This window comes from Hyperoodon ampullatus (assembly GCF_949752795.1).
Source record: "Hyperoodon ampullatus genome assembly, chromosome: 9".
Classification (NCBI taxonomy): domain Eukaryota; kingdom Metazoa; phylum Chordata; class Mammalia; order Artiodactyla; family Ziphiidae; genus Hyperoodon; species Hyperoodon ampullatus.
In genome coordinates this window covers 93,287,485-93,306,039 of record NC_136922.1, presented here as the reverse complement: position 1 = coordinate 93,306,039, position 18,555 = coordinate 93,287,485, and the positions used below count along the sequence as shown (strand labels likewise).

At 45.1% G+C, this 18,555-nt stretch overlaps 1 protein-coding gene across 2 annotated transcripts in view; it reads left to right on the top strand.

Moving 5' to 3' along the window:
- DGKI (diacylglycerol kinase iota) overlaps positions 1-18,555 on the top strand; it is a gene marked incomplete at both ends in the record, with an annotated part of 451,691 nt that overhangs the window by 87,472 nt on the left and 345,664 nt on the right. The gene's annotated exons all lie outside the window — the stretch shown is intronic.

The following is an 18,555-nucleotide window of genomic DNA, read 5'->3' as shown; positions in this document are numbered from 1 at the left end:
GAGCAGCAAAGCACATTTATTAAATATTTACCCGATCTGTGGTAGGAGCCCATCAAAGTCAACCCAGGAGCCATCAGTTGGCACCTTTAGAGGCTTAAAATAGATGTTTTAATGATACAGAAACACGGAGCAAATGCCAAAGCAGTTAGACAACCTGTCACTTATTTAGGGCTCTGGTTCTCAGGCCCAAACTGCTCTGTCCTTACTGGTCAGGGGTATCACGGCACGCTTTTATCATTGTTACAAGAGGCTGACAATTGCTCCGTGGTGGGTGGAGGCCGTACTGGGGACCAGGGGCAGATAGCATGGCATGTTGTGCCAGCAGTTCCCATGGAGAAGAGTGGCTCCTCCTGGGTGGGTAGGTACCTCTGTTTTTGCCTTGAGAAGAAAGTAAACATCCAGGCAGGTCAGGGAGGAACCCTTCTCTCCCTTCCAACTTCTCTCCCACTGACCATTCAATCACCACTGTGCCCAAGAACCTGACAGCGGACCTTGTGTCTGGTAGGGGTCCCTTAACCCAGGGGCTCACGTTAGGGAGATGCTGAGTGATCCTCTCTTGGTTTTAATTTTCACGTGTGAAAGTCACTCTTCTTAGGAAGGAAGAAGTCTGCCTATGAGAATGGGTGACCCTGGACCTAAGAACTCTGTGCTTTCTAATTTTCCAAATAGAAGGATTTTATCTTGGAGGTAAGAAAGAAGTGTGAAAGGAGATTAGAGAAAAAGGTTAAATTTACTGAAGAAAAATCAATTCCCCATGAAAGGCAGATCAAAATTCCTGGACTAATTATAATATAGTTCCTATTTCAGAAGGCTAAAATAAAAGTGGTATTGTTTGGTTACAACTTGAGTACACCTCAACAACCACAGACACATAGAAAGGTTTAAGAATCAAGGGTGCATCCCAGGTGATGGTTGAGCAGTTGGTGCCTGTGAGGACTCATGTTCTTTCCTATATCTCACAATTTAATTCATCCAAGCCCAACCTGAGCCCATAAAGAAGTGAGGTCATTGAAGGCCTGGGCACCTAAATAAGAGCTAATAGACATCTCAGCTGTTTCTGTGTCTAAAAACTGAAACAGGAAGCAAAAATCATAAAAGGAATTGAAAGCCAAGAAAGATTTGCGTGTTTCCACTACAGATGTTCCTTAGAATGCCTTCAGATGTGGGGGACCAGTGTTTGGGGGCATGCACAGCCGAGACAGTTGTACCTAATGAGATGAGAACTGGGTGCAGCAGGATTTGCCTGCTACCTGGAAACTATACACAGCTCACCTGCTCTTTAAACTCCTGGCTTCTAGGCTGTATCTTAGAGCTCTCAGCAGGGTCTGACCCTAACAGGTCTGCTTTTGCCAACGCCTCACTGTTCTAGGTTGTCTATGTTGGTCTTTTTTTTTTTTTTCTTTATTTTCTATGGAGCATCCTTGCTTTCCCGTGATTCAGGGGGGCTTCCTTCATTCTTTTAGTCAGACAGTGTGAAGCTCACATCAAATGTATAAGGAGGCTGAGATTTATGGATAAATACTTTTCAGCAGGTAATACAGGGAAGTCCTGCATCACTGTGCTTGATTGGTTTAATTCTTCCTACCATTTGATTCCTGACAATGTTCTGGACCCTTTCACATCAAGAATCACATGCTAAAAATTACTCATATAGCTTGAAAAACAGTCTAATTGTAGTTTCAGTAGCAGGTACCGTTTACGGGTACCTTCGTATTAACTCATTGATATCTTAAAGCTGTTCTGAAAAATGGCATTATTGTTCTTCTTATTTTGAACTTGAAGAAATTGAGGCTCATAGAGGTTCATAGTCTTGCCCAGGGGTGCAATGCTACTAGATGATGAAGCTTGGATTCTTACTTTTGGTCTTTCTGACTCCAGAACCTGTGTGTGTGTGTGTGTGTGTGTGTGTGTGTGTGTGTGTGTGTACCTCTCTGCTTGAAAAAAATCATGGATAATTAATTAGTCTAAGTCTTTAAAGGAAACTGCAGGATATTCCCCTAACTTTAGGATATACCCACAATTAACCGTAGGAAAAAGCTAGTCCTCGTTCCCTTTTCTCAAATTCTCTCCAGACGAGGAAGGTGTAAGTAAACACCAGCCTGAGCTACATGATTCAAGCCGTGTGGCCTGGATGAATTACATTCTAGATAACAGAGAGAAGCTATTGAATTACTATTTAGAATCTTTGGAGAATCATGGATAATAAATGGGACAGGAGCTGGAAAGCTGGGATAGGCAGACATTTTCTAGGTTTTAAAAAATGAGAGAACTATAGATTAGAGGGCCTGAGATCATTTCCTTAAAACATTCTTGAACAGGTTATGAAACAGACAGTTTGTACTTGGGTAGGAAAGGAGCGATCCTTAAATGCAAATATTGGCTCTCTGAGAATGTCTTGCCCGAGTAGCATAATTTCTTTACAAGAAATTTAAAAGTTGCAAAGCCTTAAATAGAGTAAATACAGCAGGTATGGTATATCTGTGCTTCAGCAAGACATTTGACAGTGTCTGTGTCAGATACTTTCCACCCAAAGTTTCCTGGACAAGATCAATAAATATGAGCTGTATAAAGGGATGATCAGATAGCATCATCTCCATTTGAATGACTTCTCCAGGGTCCTTACAACCAATACCTCACAGGCATGCAGAGAGATTTCTCCTGTGGACTCTGTGCATTGAGATTTTTTTTTTTATCATCACTCAGATGAGGATAAAGGATAAAAAGTACATGGAACGCAAAATTTTAAGCGATCTGAAGTTGGGAGGGATAATGAATACTTTGGTTGATGATAAGGTTTCAGAGAGATCTGAATGGTTGGGACAATGAAGCTAAAGCCTACTGAGATCATTCTTTGTCACTCTCTCAACAATACAAAGTTCCCTGGTTGCCAGGAATTGGACTAGGTGCTGGGATTAGAAAATCATGCCCTATAGAAGGGAGAACAGGAAGCAGACAGTATCCTGTAATGGTGTGTTGATGAGGGTAAGCCAGGATGCTGGAGGGGCACAGATGAGATGAACCTCATGAAGGCTTGGGGTGGGTGGGCGTGGGGAGAATTACTGAACCAAGCAAAGCCTCCTGGAAAAGGTGATATTTGAACAGTTTTAAAGAATGAGGAGGAGTTGGCTGTGTGATCAACGTTGGGGTGAGGCTGTTCCACATTCAGGGGGCAGCATTAATAATGGTGTAGTGACCAGGAGCAGTGGGGATTGGGTGTGACACAACATGGAAAACCAGTTGACAATGGCCATCAGTGGCGGAGGACAGGAATGGAGAGACGTGTTACATATTTCTCTCACTTTTTTGTTCTCTGCTGCTGGATTATAGAATGTGAGAGTGACCTTAGGAATTCTCTAAAGAGGAACAGCTATAACACAAAGGACGTGCTCTGTGATCTTAGAGGCCAGCCTTTTCCAAATTTATTGATCCTGAGAATCAACAGGCACTTGTTAAAAATACCGTCTCTCTTGGAGAATCTGATTTCAGTTAGTTTAAGGTGGGACCCAGATATTTGTAAGAAAACCCCAATTAAGTTTGGGAAATACTGTTATAGGTCACGATGAGCTATTGAAGATTTAATACAGGGAAGAAACATGATCCTGTCAACATTAAAATGGGTTGTTCTGACATCAGTGTAAGGAGTGATTTGAGAAGGGTAAATACTTTTGATAATCTAGGCCTGAAATATTGAGTGCCTGGAAAAAGTCATTAATAACAGACAGCTTAGATGGGCTTGCGAGAGACTGAAGTAGAGCTGATTGGATTTGGTTATTATCTGGCTGGAGGGGTTGAGGGAAACCGCTTTTCTGGCTTGGGCTACTAGGTCGTGCCATTCATTGGGATAGAATAGACAGATGGAGAGGTCTGCTTTTTTTTTTTTTTTTTTTGGCCACATTGGGTCTTAGTTGCAGCACGTGGGATCTTTCATTGCGGTGCCCAGGCTCTTTGCTGCGGCACATGGACTTCTCTCTAGTTGAGGGTTTTCTCTTTCTAGCTGTGGTGCGCAGACTCCAGAGCGTGTTGTCTCTGTAGTTTGCGGCATGTGGGCTCTCTAGTTGAGGCGCGTGGGCTCAGTAGTTGTGGCTCGTGGGCTTAGCTGCCCCGCGGCACGTGGGATCTTAGTTCCCCGACCAGGGATCGAACCCGCGTCCCCTGCCCTGGAAGGCAGATTCTTTACCACTGGACCACCAGGGAAGTCCCCGAGAGTTCTGCTTTGATTAAACTGAGTTCAAGTTGCCTATGAGATATCCAGGTGGAGATACCCAACAGTTAGATATATGAGTCTGGAGTCTAGCAGAGATGTTTGGCTGAATGTAGAGATTTGATGGTCGACCACGCACTATGGTAGTTAAAATCTTGGATATGACTGAGGTTGCACAGGGATCATGTTTAAAGTCAGAAGAGCAGAAGGTCCAGAGCAGAACTCTGTGTGATATTCAGAAAGCTTGTGAGGTACTCACAAAGGAATCTGAGGAGGAAGGCACAGGGGAAGGAGAAGCAAGTGGGAGAGGGTTTCAAGAAGAGGAAGAGCAGCAACACTGAATGCTGCTGAGGCTTCGGATAATAATAAGAGCCGGCAGTGATTTTTCTAGTGCTTTCTATAAATGGGCACTGCTTTGTTTTTTTTACATGTGTTGCCTCATTTAATCATCATAGTAACCAAGTGAGGTAGGTACTGTTATTACCTCAGTGAAATAGGAGGAAACTGAGGCAACAGAGTTAAATAACTTGGTGCAAGCCACGCAGCTGATAAATGCTGGGGCCAAAGTTGAAAATAAGTAAAAGGACTCCAGAATCCTGTTTGTTAACCATGACAGCTACTTGTTAGGGACTGCAAGGGCTAGAAGACTAAAGAGTGTCCACTGAATTTGACAACAGGGAAGTTCTTCGTAACCTGGGCTCTGCCATGCTCCTGGAGGAAACCACTGTCAGTGGGTTGAATGCAAAGCAAGGAAATAGAGATAGGAAGGGAGACGGCTTCCAGAAAGGAAGACTAGTGAGCAGTAACCAGAGGGTCAAAGGGGGATTTTGTCTTCAGATGGGAAATTGTGTTTACATGCTGAGGGGAAAGAGTAAGTAGAAAGAAATTGGTTTAAGATTCAGGAGACTGAGGAAATTTTGGTTGAATTAAGACCCCTAAGGGTTCCCAAAGACCCAAAAAAGAAAGACTAAAAGAAAGAAAGAAAAGAAAAATGTAACTATGTTAGCATATGGGTATGTTGATTAGCTTGACTGTGGGGATTATTTCACAATGTATACATATATCAGAGCGTCTGGTTGTACACTTTAACTGTCTACAATTTTCGTTTGTCAGCTATACCTCAATAGAGTTGAAAAAAATATCCCTAAGGGGTCAGGAGATTATGGAATCCAGGGCAGCCTGAAGAGCATTGCCCTGGACCAGAGGAAGGAATGTCATCTCTCTAGCCTGGAGGGATGAGGGATGTGATGTGTGGATGTGGAAGGGATGTGAGGGACGGTCTCTTTAGCATAGGGTGCAAGGCCTTATTCTGGGGGTAGCTTGCTGGGTGGACTGGCATCAGCCAACCTCAGCAGGCCTGTCAAACAACTTTTCCAAGACACCAGCCTCTTTTTGTCAAGCAAAATAGTTCTCACTGAAGAGAGAAAAATAGTTCTCACTTAAAGGAGCCCTTCTGGCTCCTTTTCCTCCTTTTCCCCTCCACTTCTGGAATGTGTGTAGAACCTTCATTTTCAATCACTGGTTGTTTCTGTCATGAGTGGTACTTTTCCATTTAGGAGCATGAAAGAAAACCCTCCTGGTAAGATCTGGTGGACTGGAGGGGTGGGAAGGGAGCAGTGATCACTGCCCGTTCCTTTCATCCCTCAGGAGAGGAAGTACCCAAGGATGGGGACGGAGGGAGGGAGGGAAGCCCTGAAGGGCATGGAGGTGGGGCCACCAGGAGGTAGGCTGGAGCAAAGTCAGCTTGTTTAACAAGCCAAGCAGACAAAGATTAGAGTAACCATGGCAACAGGCTCCCAGCTGAGGCACTTAGGATTTGGACAGGAGGCAGGGAGGTGGAAGGAGTTGGCTGCCTATAAGCCCAGAGTTTTGGAAAATGCCATTCCTCCCTTCAGGGCTCTTGGCTGTTACAGAAATCACCATAGTCACCAACAGAGCCTGGAAGGGAAAGGAGACGGGGGGAGCAGGGGGATTGGCCGGTGAGGTGGGCCCAGCTGATTCAAAGAAAGGGAGGCACCCCTGAGGACAAGCAGGACTCCTGACTCGAGGTACAGAAGAGGATTGGGCGTGGTCCGCATTCGTTGCCTCTGAGGATGCTCAGAGTCTGTGTGTGTGTGTGTGTGTGTGTGTGTGTGTGTGTGTTCGTGTGTTGGTGAGTTCACATTAAATGCAGCCTCTTTGCCCAGCCCAGGTCTGCAATTACCTAAGAATTTCTTGGAAGTCTTTTGCCCTTGCTGTGTGTCCAATGACTTCTATAGCTGCTTGAGACTCTATCAAGTAGAATGTGGATGTTTTAAAAAATATGTGAGTGCAGTTGTCCCTTTCTGAGTAAGATCAGAGCATCTGAATGGACAGTGTAAGAAACTGTCATGATTACAAGTGATGCTTTTGGCTTAACTATCTCCTCAGCACACCCATTGTGATCTCACACAACATAGTACCAGCAGCTCTGCTGGGAAGGACCTCTCAGACCTCCTCTCAGTCTGGCAAAGTGCTTTGCAGATAGGGTTTTGAGAGTCCACCCCTTCTCCGTTTTTAACAGACTTCTCCCTTCCAGCTCTCCCGACGGAAACACATGCTGGACCGACTCCTGGGATGGGCCATGGCCTGAGGTGCATAGTGAACCTCAGGGAGATCTGAGCCCCGTGTCTCACTCAGGAGCTCTTAGAATCATGTTGGTGCCATAGACTTAGTGTCACAGTTGTCATTTCCAAGATTTTGCCATTTTGATTGGGAGGGTGGTGGTAAAGCAGATCCATATCCATTTCCCTCCAAATAAGCATGTATCGTTCAAGCTGTTGGGAAAAGAAGGTTCTTTTGCATAAGGGAAAGTTAAAACAAGAGGTACAGGACTTGAGCTCTTTGTTCCAAGCTGCCATAAATAGCTGTGAAAAGAGAAAATGTAATGAGGACTGATTTCCCCAGGGTGTAGAGGAGATCTGTCTCCAAGCTGGAGAGAGTATGCACAATTCACCAGTTTTACTATAAGCCTAAAACTCCACCCCCCCTTTTTTTTTAAGAAAAACTGACTTCTGCCAGGTGGATATAATCATCTTGTTCTTCCCAGCTACATGATAACTCATGAATATGTATATCTGTCCAGCAGTGATGCAAAGAGTTCCCAGAGCCCTGGGAAAACAGGCTCTACATTGAGATCTCATTGGTTTAGAGATTTCCTGAACCAGTGACTTCAGTCTGGCTTCATGTTGTCAGTACCAGCCAAAGGGAATAAAACCACGTGCAGTGGGAGGTAACTGGCTAAGTACCCCAAGTCGAGAGAAAACAAGGAAGACCCAGATAAAAAATGAGGTCAGGCGATTTTTGTGTGGGAATCGCATTAGGAATTCAGGAGGATTTGGGGAGGGAATAGAGAAATGGTTCTACAATTGAATATGAAACACATCAATCAACTCACATGGTCACCCCTTACAAATAAACCATCTCATCACATAGGCGTACATGCACATACAACCCCCCACCCATCTGCACACAGAAACGCCCACATGTCAACCCAGATGCAAATAGGAAATTCAGTTTTACTCATTTCATTTACTAGTTCATTAATTCATCTCACAAGCATTTATTGAACATTTGCTATGGCTGGATACTGTTCTAGACCAAGAAGAACACAAAAGTGGGTAAGACATTGTTTCTGCCCTCAAGGAGTTTATAGTTAGTAGGTGAGAAAGATATGTGCACATGCATCGCGTTACAGCATGGTGGATGCTGTCATATGGATGGATAGTTGTACAAGTGATAGTTGTACAGCTCTCCCCAGGGTGAGAGGACAGGGGATTAAGGAAGGTGGGTTAGACTGCTCGGGCTGCCATAACAAAACATCACGGACTCAGTGGCTTAAACAACAGAAATTTATTTTCTCACAGTTCTGGAGGTTGGAAAGCCCAAGACTAAGGTTCCAGTAGGGTTTAGTTTCTGATCAGAGCTGTCTTCCTGGCTTGTAGACAGCTACCTTCCTGCAGTATCCTCACGTGGCCTTTTCTCGGTGTGTGCCCGTGGAGCAAGGGGGAGGGGGAGGGAGAGAGGAGAGAGAGAGAGATTCCCAGTGTCTCTTCTTATAAGGGACACTCGTTTTAGGGGATCACAGCCCCACTCTTATGACCTCATCTGACCTTAGTTACTTTCTTAAAGGCCCCATCCCCAAATACATGCACAGTAGGGCCTCGACATATGAATTGGGGCGGGGTGGGGGACACAAACATTCAGTCCATAATAGCAGGCTTCATGGAGCAGATAACAATTGAAATATATCTTAATGAATTACCCAGTCAAAGGAGAAGGTAGATGCATTCCTTCCTCCTGAAAAGAATAGACAGGAAGGGATGGAGGAGCTTTCTGCCTTTGGGAGACTACGAATAATTTAGGGTAGCTAGAAGGTGGGAGGGAAACGTGAGAAGGGACATGTCAGAGGGCTTAGGTTTACCTTGTTGTTGATGTAGAGCCACTGATTAATCTTACGGCAGGAGCAATGTGTCTAGTCTCACTGGCAGCAGGAACACCCAGCAGGTGTGACATTGTCCTAAACTAGCCTGGTAGCCGCAGAGGGGAGGGAGGGTTGGCTGGGTTTAGTGTCTGGATGTAAGGAATGAAGAAGAGGGCAGTATTAAGCTGATTTCCAGGTCCTGGCTTGAAGGATTTGCTCTCCTAGGAAGTACAGGTCGGGGGACAGATAACTGGTACCGTTTTAGACATGTTGAATGCAAGCTGTTCACCTCTAGCTGGTCAGGAGAGAGGTCTCTGACCAAGACGAAAAGTTGGGTCTCCTCATTACAGGGGAGTCATGAGAGCACGACACTGGGTGACTTCTAGGGAAACCATGGGGGAAGAGAGGAGGACTGAGCACAGGTTCCTAAGAGTTAAGGAAGGAAGACGAGAAGCCTGGGAAGGAGAAGGGATCAAAAAATCAGGAGTGAATCATGTCGGGGAGTCAAAGGAGGAAATTGTGGTCAAGAGGAGGATGTGGTTACCCGTGCTGGTAGCTGCAGATGGTACTGAGAGGTCGATAGAGTCTCGCCCTTGGGACGGAACTGGTGGCTTTGGTGAGAGGTTTCCTGGCAGTGGGGAGGGGGAAGCCTGCGGACCTCAGATGGATGAAGGCGTGAATGCCGTGGTAAATGGAGCAGAAGAGAGTGTGGGTAACCCAGGAAAGGGAGTTTGGAAGACTCAAAGGGCAGCTCTCTTTTCTTTGCTTTTGAGATCCTGGAGCATGTTTATTGATAAACTCCAGAGAAGCAACAAATACAAAAGGGAAGTATATAAAACAAAAAAATAAACAAACAGGTTATATATGCAGAAACACGTCCAAAATAGAGGGGGCCCACATGGTTGAGAGAGAAAGAAGGTAGGTAGATGGACCTGACTGAGAGGTGGGGAAAACGGAAGGGGTAGGTTTTGGGAAAGGGAAGAGAGAGGAGGGGAGAGGGGCGGGGAGGGAAGGGGAAAGATGTCGAGGAGCCGGTCTTACGAACACTATGTTAATCAACTCTTAAATCTACTCAATGTCGTTTCTGAGGGAAGTTCATTTTAGAATTGGCATTTAAATCGAAAAAAACCTCCACAAGTCTGAATACCTAGCCTTTCAGATCCTAGAGATGGATGAAGTTAAATAGCTCTTTTAAGAACAGCACTGCATGGAAAATAACTAGGTTTACCCAGCTAAGTTTAGCATATAAAGCTCTTTACTGAATGGCTTCTTTGTCAACCTCAGGCTGGAGGAGTTCAATTCCTTTTTATTTGGAATTCCTTAATTGGATTTTGTTTGCCGATCTTACTTTCTCACATTGTAAGATTTTAATAAATCATTATAATCATTCCCTTATGTCTTGCAAAAATAACCTTTCTGACTGTTCCCAAATGATTTTTTTTCCCCCTGTGTTTGCATCATGGGATTATTAGTGTAGCTTACAAATGAATCAGAAAAGGGCTGTGCAGCCAGGGGTGTATTTCCATCCTTTCCTAGGTGTGAACTCAGGCCGTGATAACGGGGGGCCCTGAGGTCGTGCAGGGAGAGCACAGCAGGTCTTGCCATATTATCTCCTGTCTGGATTATTGATGAGATGCTCTGCTTGGAAACAGGGGAGAGATCTCCTATCTGCTTGGTTATTAAGGCCTCTGCAGGAAACAGGTTTATTGGTGATATGTATGTACACTGGTGGCTCTATTGCTTTCTCGGCTCTGATTCTGCTCTGTCACTGATTGTTGGCGATTGACTGAGTCAGGGAAGAACTTCTTCTTTTGTTTGACTGATGTGCTTGGCGAAAGGGCCAGCTCAAAATAGACCTCTCCTAAGAACCTTCCATGATTGACCTCCTTTTGCAAGGTTCAGGGGCTCTCTCAGTCACCCATTTAGGAACCGGACCATGGACCCAAGCCTTTTCCTTCAGATTTCTAGTGTTTTCCAGTTTGCTGCTTTGCTCATAAACCCCAACACTTGGAGTTTATACAGTCCGCTTCTGCGATCCTGAAATGTAATGACTTTTTGCGGTGATTGCAGTTGGTTGTGTGTCTGGAAAGTTTCTCTCCATCTTCCTTTTTGCCTACTATTCTCCAGGACGTATGTGAAGGGGCACAGGAGAGGGTGACCTTCCCCAGGGCCTAACAACTTTCACAGCCTCATTCTTGTTGGTGGAGCTTTGGGGAAGCTGGGGTTTCTTTGGACGATGGGCAGTTATAGGACTTTTGAGACTATACTTGTTTATTTGGCAATTCAAAGCCCTCCAAAAATCAAGAGCAGTCAGATTGATTTGTTTCCAGTTTGTTCCATGTGTGAGTAACCAAGACAAAGATCTCAATCTAGACATACAAGTAATATTTAAGCCTGAAAAACTTCATTCACTTGCTTTTGTTCTCTGTCCCTCCTTATCTCCATCTCTCTCAAAGGCAGGCGTCATGAGGCCAGATGGAAAAAATAGGCTGGGATAGGAAGGCAACACCCTTGATCGAATCTTTGCCCTGGGCTGGCCCCCTCGTTTGGTTGTGAATCCTTACTAGGAAGTGTTGTGAAAGGCCTTACATCCTTATCATTTTTCCATTTATATTTCTATTTTGAATAGACTTTTGCTACTTGAGACAAAAGGATTCTTGCTTAATGCCTCATGATCCTGGAGACCTTAGTTTATTCTTCCTCTTTCTATATGCAGCGTCTGCCCTGCCCCTCATGCATGGTCTGCCCAGGTACCGAACACACGTTGGTTTACTCATGTGAGTGGTCGTATATAAAAGCCTTGAACCAGAAATGCCCTTGAGAGCAAAATGCAGAGCCTAAGTGCCTAAAACATAAAGAGAAAAAGATAATATGGGAGGAAGAAGGCAAATGTGTTAAGGCCTGTGCTGTTTGAGCATTTCTGCTGCCTCTGTCCAACAAGCCTCCAAGTGCCCGCACGTGTGATGTTTTTAATTTTGCTCCCAGTGGGGAGAGGCGTCACCTGCCCGGCCCTCTGCTATTGGCTGAAGCTACGCTACGGGGCTGTGGCTGCCTGTGCGAAGCCAGCTCTCCCAAGGACCCGGGGGAAGCTTCTGCCTCCCTCTGCTGTTTCTGCCTCTGCCTTCTTTGCTCAAAAGTTGGCAAATGCTGGTCATGTCGTGGGTCTATTTATAGTAGGCACACGTCTGACCACCTTGTTCTTTTCTCAGCATCAGCTTGACATGCTATCAATTATCCAGGAGGTGAATGACAACATTAGGGAAGTTATTTGAAGCAGGTGCCCTGAGGTGAGAGAGAGAGAGGGGGCGGAGGTCACACGGGGACAGCTCAGATGAAAAGGGTAAAATAGACATTTATTGCTGCATCGAAGACAGAGGATGATTCCAGACGGCTGAAGAGGCAGATCTGGAGCTGGTTGGCCGGCAGACTCCTGCCCTTTTTTATTTATTTATTTATTTATTTATTAGTTTCTGCTTTATAACAAAGTGAATCAGTCATACATATACATCTGTTCCCACATCCCTTCCCTCATGCATCTCCCTCCCTCTCACCCTCCCCATCCCACCCCTCCAGGCGGTCACAAAGCACCGAGCTGATCTCCCTGTGCTCTGCGGCTGCTTCCCACTATCTATCTACCTTACGTTTGGTAGTGCATATATGTCCATGCCTCTCTTTCGCTTTTGAGAATGGACTTGAGGATATGGGGAGGGGGAAGGGTAAGCTGTGACAAAGCGAAAGAGAGGCATGGACAGACTCCTGCCCTTTTAACCTGTGTCTGCTTACGTATGAGAAGCCCGTTCGGAAAATGCAAGTTGCAGCATGTGAAGACGGTGATTTCCGCGCAGAGGAGGTCATTTTTGTTATACTCTGAAAGCCACAGGATGAGTGGAGATGAGGCCCAGTTAGGGAGCTCCTGGGAGAGGGAGTGCAGGAGGCTGGGGCTGGACTCCCTCCACCTGGAGCGCTTCTGGTGGGAGTGAAGCAGCAGCCGGAGGACGGAAACGGGAGTGCCCAGGGTGACCCGTGTGTTTTCTCTGTACCAGCAAGGATGCTGTCCTTTTCCTGCCCCTCCCCCTCCCCCTCCCCCTCCGCTTTCTCCTTTAAAAAAAATACTGTAGGGCTTCCCTGGTGGCGCAGTGGTTGAGAGTCCGCCTGCCGATGCAGGGGACGCGGGTTCGTGCCCCGGTCCGCGAAGATCCCACGTGCTGCGGAGCGGCTGCGCCCGTGAGCCATGGCCGCTGAGCCTGCACGTCCGGAGCCTGTGCTCCGCAACGGGAGAGGCCACAACAGTGAGGCCCGCGTACTGCAAAAAAAAAAAAAAAAAAAAAAAAAATACTGTAACAGAAACATCGAGTATCCCACTTCAGTGTGACTGGCTGCCCTGGTGTCATTTTCTCATTTAGCTGCCACCCATTTGGGGTTGCTCTGTGGGAGCTGGGGGGATTTGCTGCCAGATCTGCTATGCTGTAACGATGCTGATGTCACTGTTGTGTTAGGTCCAGAAATTGAATTGCTTGTGAAGGTGGTGGGAGAGGGACTTCTGCCTTTTCTATAGCCTCTTGGTACCACCTTCCAGTCCCCACATCCTCTGTCCACCTCAGCCTGTGAATCTGAGCGAAAGATTGAGCTTGAGTCAAAGAGAACGGAAAGTGAATTCACTAAACGTTCTAACCGCCTTGCCTTTGGTGTGAACTGGCTCAGACCTCACACCCATTCTTCTCTAAGTTTTCTCCACTCTCTTCTTCCTGCTTCCCATCCATTCCTTTTGGCAACGAGGGACTAAACTGTCCCCTGGCTGCGTGTGGGCGCAGACTCCTTGGGGACAGGGCGGCTGGGTCCTGACAGGCCTGGAATTCTTCCTAGGTGTATGTGGTGTGCCCTCCAGCAGTTGCTGGCAGGCTCTCCCAGGGACCCAGGCTCCAAGCCTAATACCATCTGCCCAGCTAATCCACTTTCTGGACCAGTGTCTAGCGCCAGAGAACATCTGGGCTGGGGATCAGTTTGCAGCCTTTGTTATCTTTTGGCAGAGCCAGTCTATCTTTTCCTTTCTCCTCTTCTCAGTAGTCAGACCACTCAAGATTAACTTGGTTTATTATTTAGGGACTCACGGGGAGGGGTTGAGATGATTACTCTGAGACAGAGCTCCAAGCTTCCAGGCGGATAATGTGTGTGTGTGTGTGTGTGTGTGCGTGTGCGTGCCTGAGTACACACATGTGAGATAGCTCCTGGCTGTCTCGGAATGATGAGTCCGGGGTGGATGGATCTCTTCTGTCGAAGCTGCAGAAACCAAAACAGGTGCCCAGTGCCAGGGTCAGAGTCCACAGATGGCTGGTGAGTAAAGAGGAACTTCCCACTTTTTGTAGCAGAAAAATGTAGTTGATCAATATTAGACCTTCCTGTTTCCTCTTTACAGACTGAAATTTATGAACGAGGACCCCCCATTTACGCCTTTGTGGGAATTGTGAGATCTGGTTTTTCTTTTCTTTTTGTGTGGATTATATTATTCTTGTGTGATGGCAGTTTACCACCCACAGGTTTTTATAATTTGCCCGCCTCTTCCTCTTTGTTTTCTCCCAGCTTCTATTATTCAGGGAGAAATCTCTTTGGAACAGGCTAGGGGAAGTTTCTTATGGGAATAGGTTTTGGAAGTAGCCAGATTTTTAGTCCAAAGTTTATTGTTGCAGGGCTTATGATTTTGAAACATAGTGATAGATTGTATGTGGTTATATATTTAAATCCATATGTCATATGTACATAATATTAAATGATTGGCTAGTGCCTAGACATAGTCAATAAACTGAAAGATGTTGTTTTAATTTATCCTTTTGTTATTATCATGTTATTATTGTCTGTTTTCTTAACTTGCTCCTTAAGAGTCCATATAGGATTCAGTGTTGCTCATCGAGACTGGCAAAATGATACTAAATTGTTCTTATGCTTGTTTTTTTGTTCCAAGGTTTACTTCATGGGTTGGAAAGCTACAGCCCACAGGTCAATCTGGCCTGGTTTGTAAATAAAGTTTTATTGAAACATAGACATGCTCATATATGTAAAAATATATTGACTATGGTTGTTTTTGTAGGACAAGTGCAGAGTTAAGTAGTTGTGACAGAGACTCTATGACCTGCAAAGCCTAAAATGTTTAGTATTTGACCCTCAAATAGACATAGGTTGCCATGCTCTGGTTTGATTTCCTCTTTTCCTTTACATACTTTCAAAACGTCTACAGTGATACTAAATACTTAGGGGATCTTTGATGAAAGCATGATCATTACTGGTGCTCAGGGAGCTTCTAAACCGATCAGACAAGGAAGAGAGAGACACCTGAAACATGTATGGAACACATATGATAAAAAAAATATATGAAAAGATGCCCAGCAAATATTTACAGCTCCCCCCCACCCCGACCCCAAGTGCAAAGGAAGCCTGTCAGGTGCAGTGAGAGACACACAGGAGGATGGAATATGGTCCTATCCTCAGAGAGTTAACTGTCCAGTAGGAGAAATCTGCTAAAATAACTAAGCTGTCTGACAGGTTCTCATAGTGGCTGTAGAAAAATACACGCTGTTTTGGTGTTCAAAGGAGGCAAAATGACTTTTCTAGCCCAATCTAGTAGGTAGAAACTTTGGAATGGAAATTAAGAAATGATGGTGTTGCCTGCTCCCTGTAATAGGGAAGGAGACCTTTATCTGCAGCCTCCAGTTCTTCACCAAAGTAGGCCTTTGCTTCTGTGGTCGAGGGAGGTTTGTTTTTTCCAAAGAAAGCATAGGAAGAAACTTAGCCTGTTAATTGGCATGAGTTTCACAGTTATCATAGACTCAGAAATGCCCCATTTTGGACCTTTGGAACAAAAATATGAATTGAAACCGAAGTGAGTCTGGAACTAGGACTGACCTTTAGAGATCACCTCCCACTCATTTTACAGCTGAAGAAACTGGGGCCAAGAGATCTAGTTAGTTGTATAAAATTGTCTCTGGAAACTAGGACTTCTGAGTACCTGGTCTTTCCTAAATTTTACTAGCCTTTTTTCTCAAACTTTAAGAAATGGAGAACATGTTGGAAATATCAGCATAAAGTCGTTCATTGTCTTAAAGACCTTCATTAACATGCCCATCCTTTCCTTGGTCCTCCAGAATCCCCAAGGTCACAGACGAGGGAATGAAATAGTGACAAGCCAGTGAGAACTTACCTTCCCCTGGCTGCCCTGCGGGACTGCTCGTCCGGGCAGACCTTCCTGGGCTGGGCTGGCTGGGCGCTTTGCTTTCTTCGAGTGCCCTCCGTATTCCTACAGCTGCTGGTCAGTGCCCGGAATGCCAACGTTAGGAGTGGGGGAGGGAGTGGATAGGTGAGAAGATGACCCACAGGTATTGGGGCAGGGAGTTGAACTTCCATTTAACTGTCCACGAATAGTCGTCTGTTCATTCATTCAACGTTTATTAAGCACCTGCTATGTTCCAGGCACATGGGATGCGACAGAGATTTAAAGAGACAAGGAGCCTGCCCTTGCGGGTCTCACCTCTCAGTGTGCTTCACCAGCGGAGAGGGTGTTTGCTTCCTGGGGGAGCACTGGACCTGGAGCGGGCAGCCCGGGTCTGAGCTCCGGCACCACCTTTTCACCAGCTCTGCACCTCTTGTGCACCTCTTTCCTTCCATTTCCTTTCCCTGCAGCTGAAACCCTGCCTTCTTCATACCTCCCCCCTGGTTCCTCTAGGACTAGGGTCCCCTCTCTTAGCCTCTCTGAGGCTTGCCTTCTTTCCTGCCTTTCCTGATTCTGCTGGATCTTAGGCTCCACTGTCACGATCTCCTGTCCTGTCGCCTCTTGCTCGGACTCCCTGAAGCCAGTGCTGTGTCCTGGCGCTGTGGCCCCTGCTCTCCCGTGATGCTGTGCTCTGCTGCACGGCTTTGCAGCTCCTACCCAGCCCCACTGAGCACGTCCAACTCTGGATGGTGGGTCCCACCCAAGGGCCCATTTGCTGCAGGGAACAGCCCCACCCCAGCTGTGTCTGGAATCAGAACTTTCCACTTCTTTGATGATCTAACAGTGTTTCATGGGCACTGTTCTAGAGGGAGATAAAATGAAGAGACCAAGTCCCCATTCTCATAGCTCTTATATTTGCAGAAGTGGAATCAGGGCTGGATTTTGGCTAACCTCCGAGATCCTGATTCTTCGTATGCAAAATGATGAGTTTGGAGTGGATGAACTTTAACATCCCTTTAGGCTCAAATATCCAGTCTATAATTTCTCCTTTTCAGTCTCTTTTCCAGTCTCCCTCTCACAGCCTCTGCCTACAGCTGATGGATTATTATTATTCAGCTAAAGTTGTAAAAACAACCAGGATTTTTTAAGCAACCGAAAAGACATTGAGAGAGGAGGAGAGAGAAAATAAGAATGCTTTAGACCCTGGATGAGATGGGCCGGGTGGGAAGTTTGATGCCTTTGCTGCCTGAGGGCTGGAATTCAGCAGGAGTTTGAGGGGATACCCTGCTTGGGGAAAGTTAACAGTGTCTACAGAAATGATAGCAGGTGTATTAGCTGAGGAAAGGGGAGAGGGAGGGCAGAGAGCAACGGGGTCCTGCCCTTATTTTAGTGCTGTGCTCTTCTGTGTTTTGCAAATTGAGGAACAAAGAATAGGTGTTTTATGGTTTGAACATGGAAAGACAGAAGACAGAGGAGCTGTTTTTGTTTTCACTGACATGAAGTTGGGAATCTTGTTTTACAAGTTTATTGATAATAGAATGCTAGAGTCAAAAAAGGTGATTCCATTCCTAAATATTTGATGAGCACGCTGTGGATATGGCAACCATCCATCCCAATTACAAATAGTGTATTCTGTTGTCTCCATGAATAATCCTGTAGTCATAACCTGTGTGTCAATATTTGGTTCTGAAGATACAATCATGGGTTGCTGTTATTGTCTGCAAGGCAGGACACTAAGTTATCTTGTCATCCAACTCAGTTTTTTTCATTAGCTCTTGGACAGTTTTATTGGAAGAAACCAGTAACTTGTAAATCATAAAAGGTTAATAATCCCAGTCATAATTTCCTTTCATTATCAGGTGTCTTTAAGACACCCTCTCTCAGTTTTTATTAAGATTTTTCTAAAGGTTTTTAAAGAACTGGATCATGATTTGTATGACGGGATTAGGTTGGGAATAGTGGGTTTAAAATGAATTTCTAATAGTATATAAACAGTATACGTACTATCAGACTTTGTGGGAACAAAACATTCCAAAATCATTCCGTATATGATGCTGTTTTCATTGTGTTTTCTTCTAATCTCTCTAAGAACTTCCAAATATAAATGCATCTATGGTTGGAATGAACAAAAGGAGTTACAAAACTGAAATACAGAATATGATTTAAAGATGTAAATGTAACCATTATTATATACTCTTCATACATGTGTATATAGAAAAAAAGACTTGAAGGAAGTACACAAAATTGTCATTTATTCATCCCACAACTATTTACTGAGTGTCTACTTTGTGCCAAGTATTTTTTGGCACAGAAACAGACCATGAAACAGACAATAGTTCTGTCTCATAGACCTCTTCCATTCTATCGATAGTATTGTTTCTTGGGAGAGAGGAAGCCATGAGAAATTTTTATTTTCTTTTGTAGATTTTTCTGTGTTTTCAGTGTTTTTTAAAGACTTTATATCCTTGTCTGTAAAATGGGTTTGCATTTGTTAGGACAGACTCCTTAGAGTATGTTGCCTTAACAGATAAACCCTGGAATCTAATTGGTTTAGCACAACAAAAGAGTAAGTTTTCCTCACACAAAGTCTGAGTCAAGTTGTAGGGGGAGGGAGGCAGGGGTGGAATGCCATCTTCTCTCTGAGGACTCGGGATCCAGGTTACCTTCTTCTTGTGATGCTGCCATTCCATCTCAGCATGTGATCTTTAATGTCTG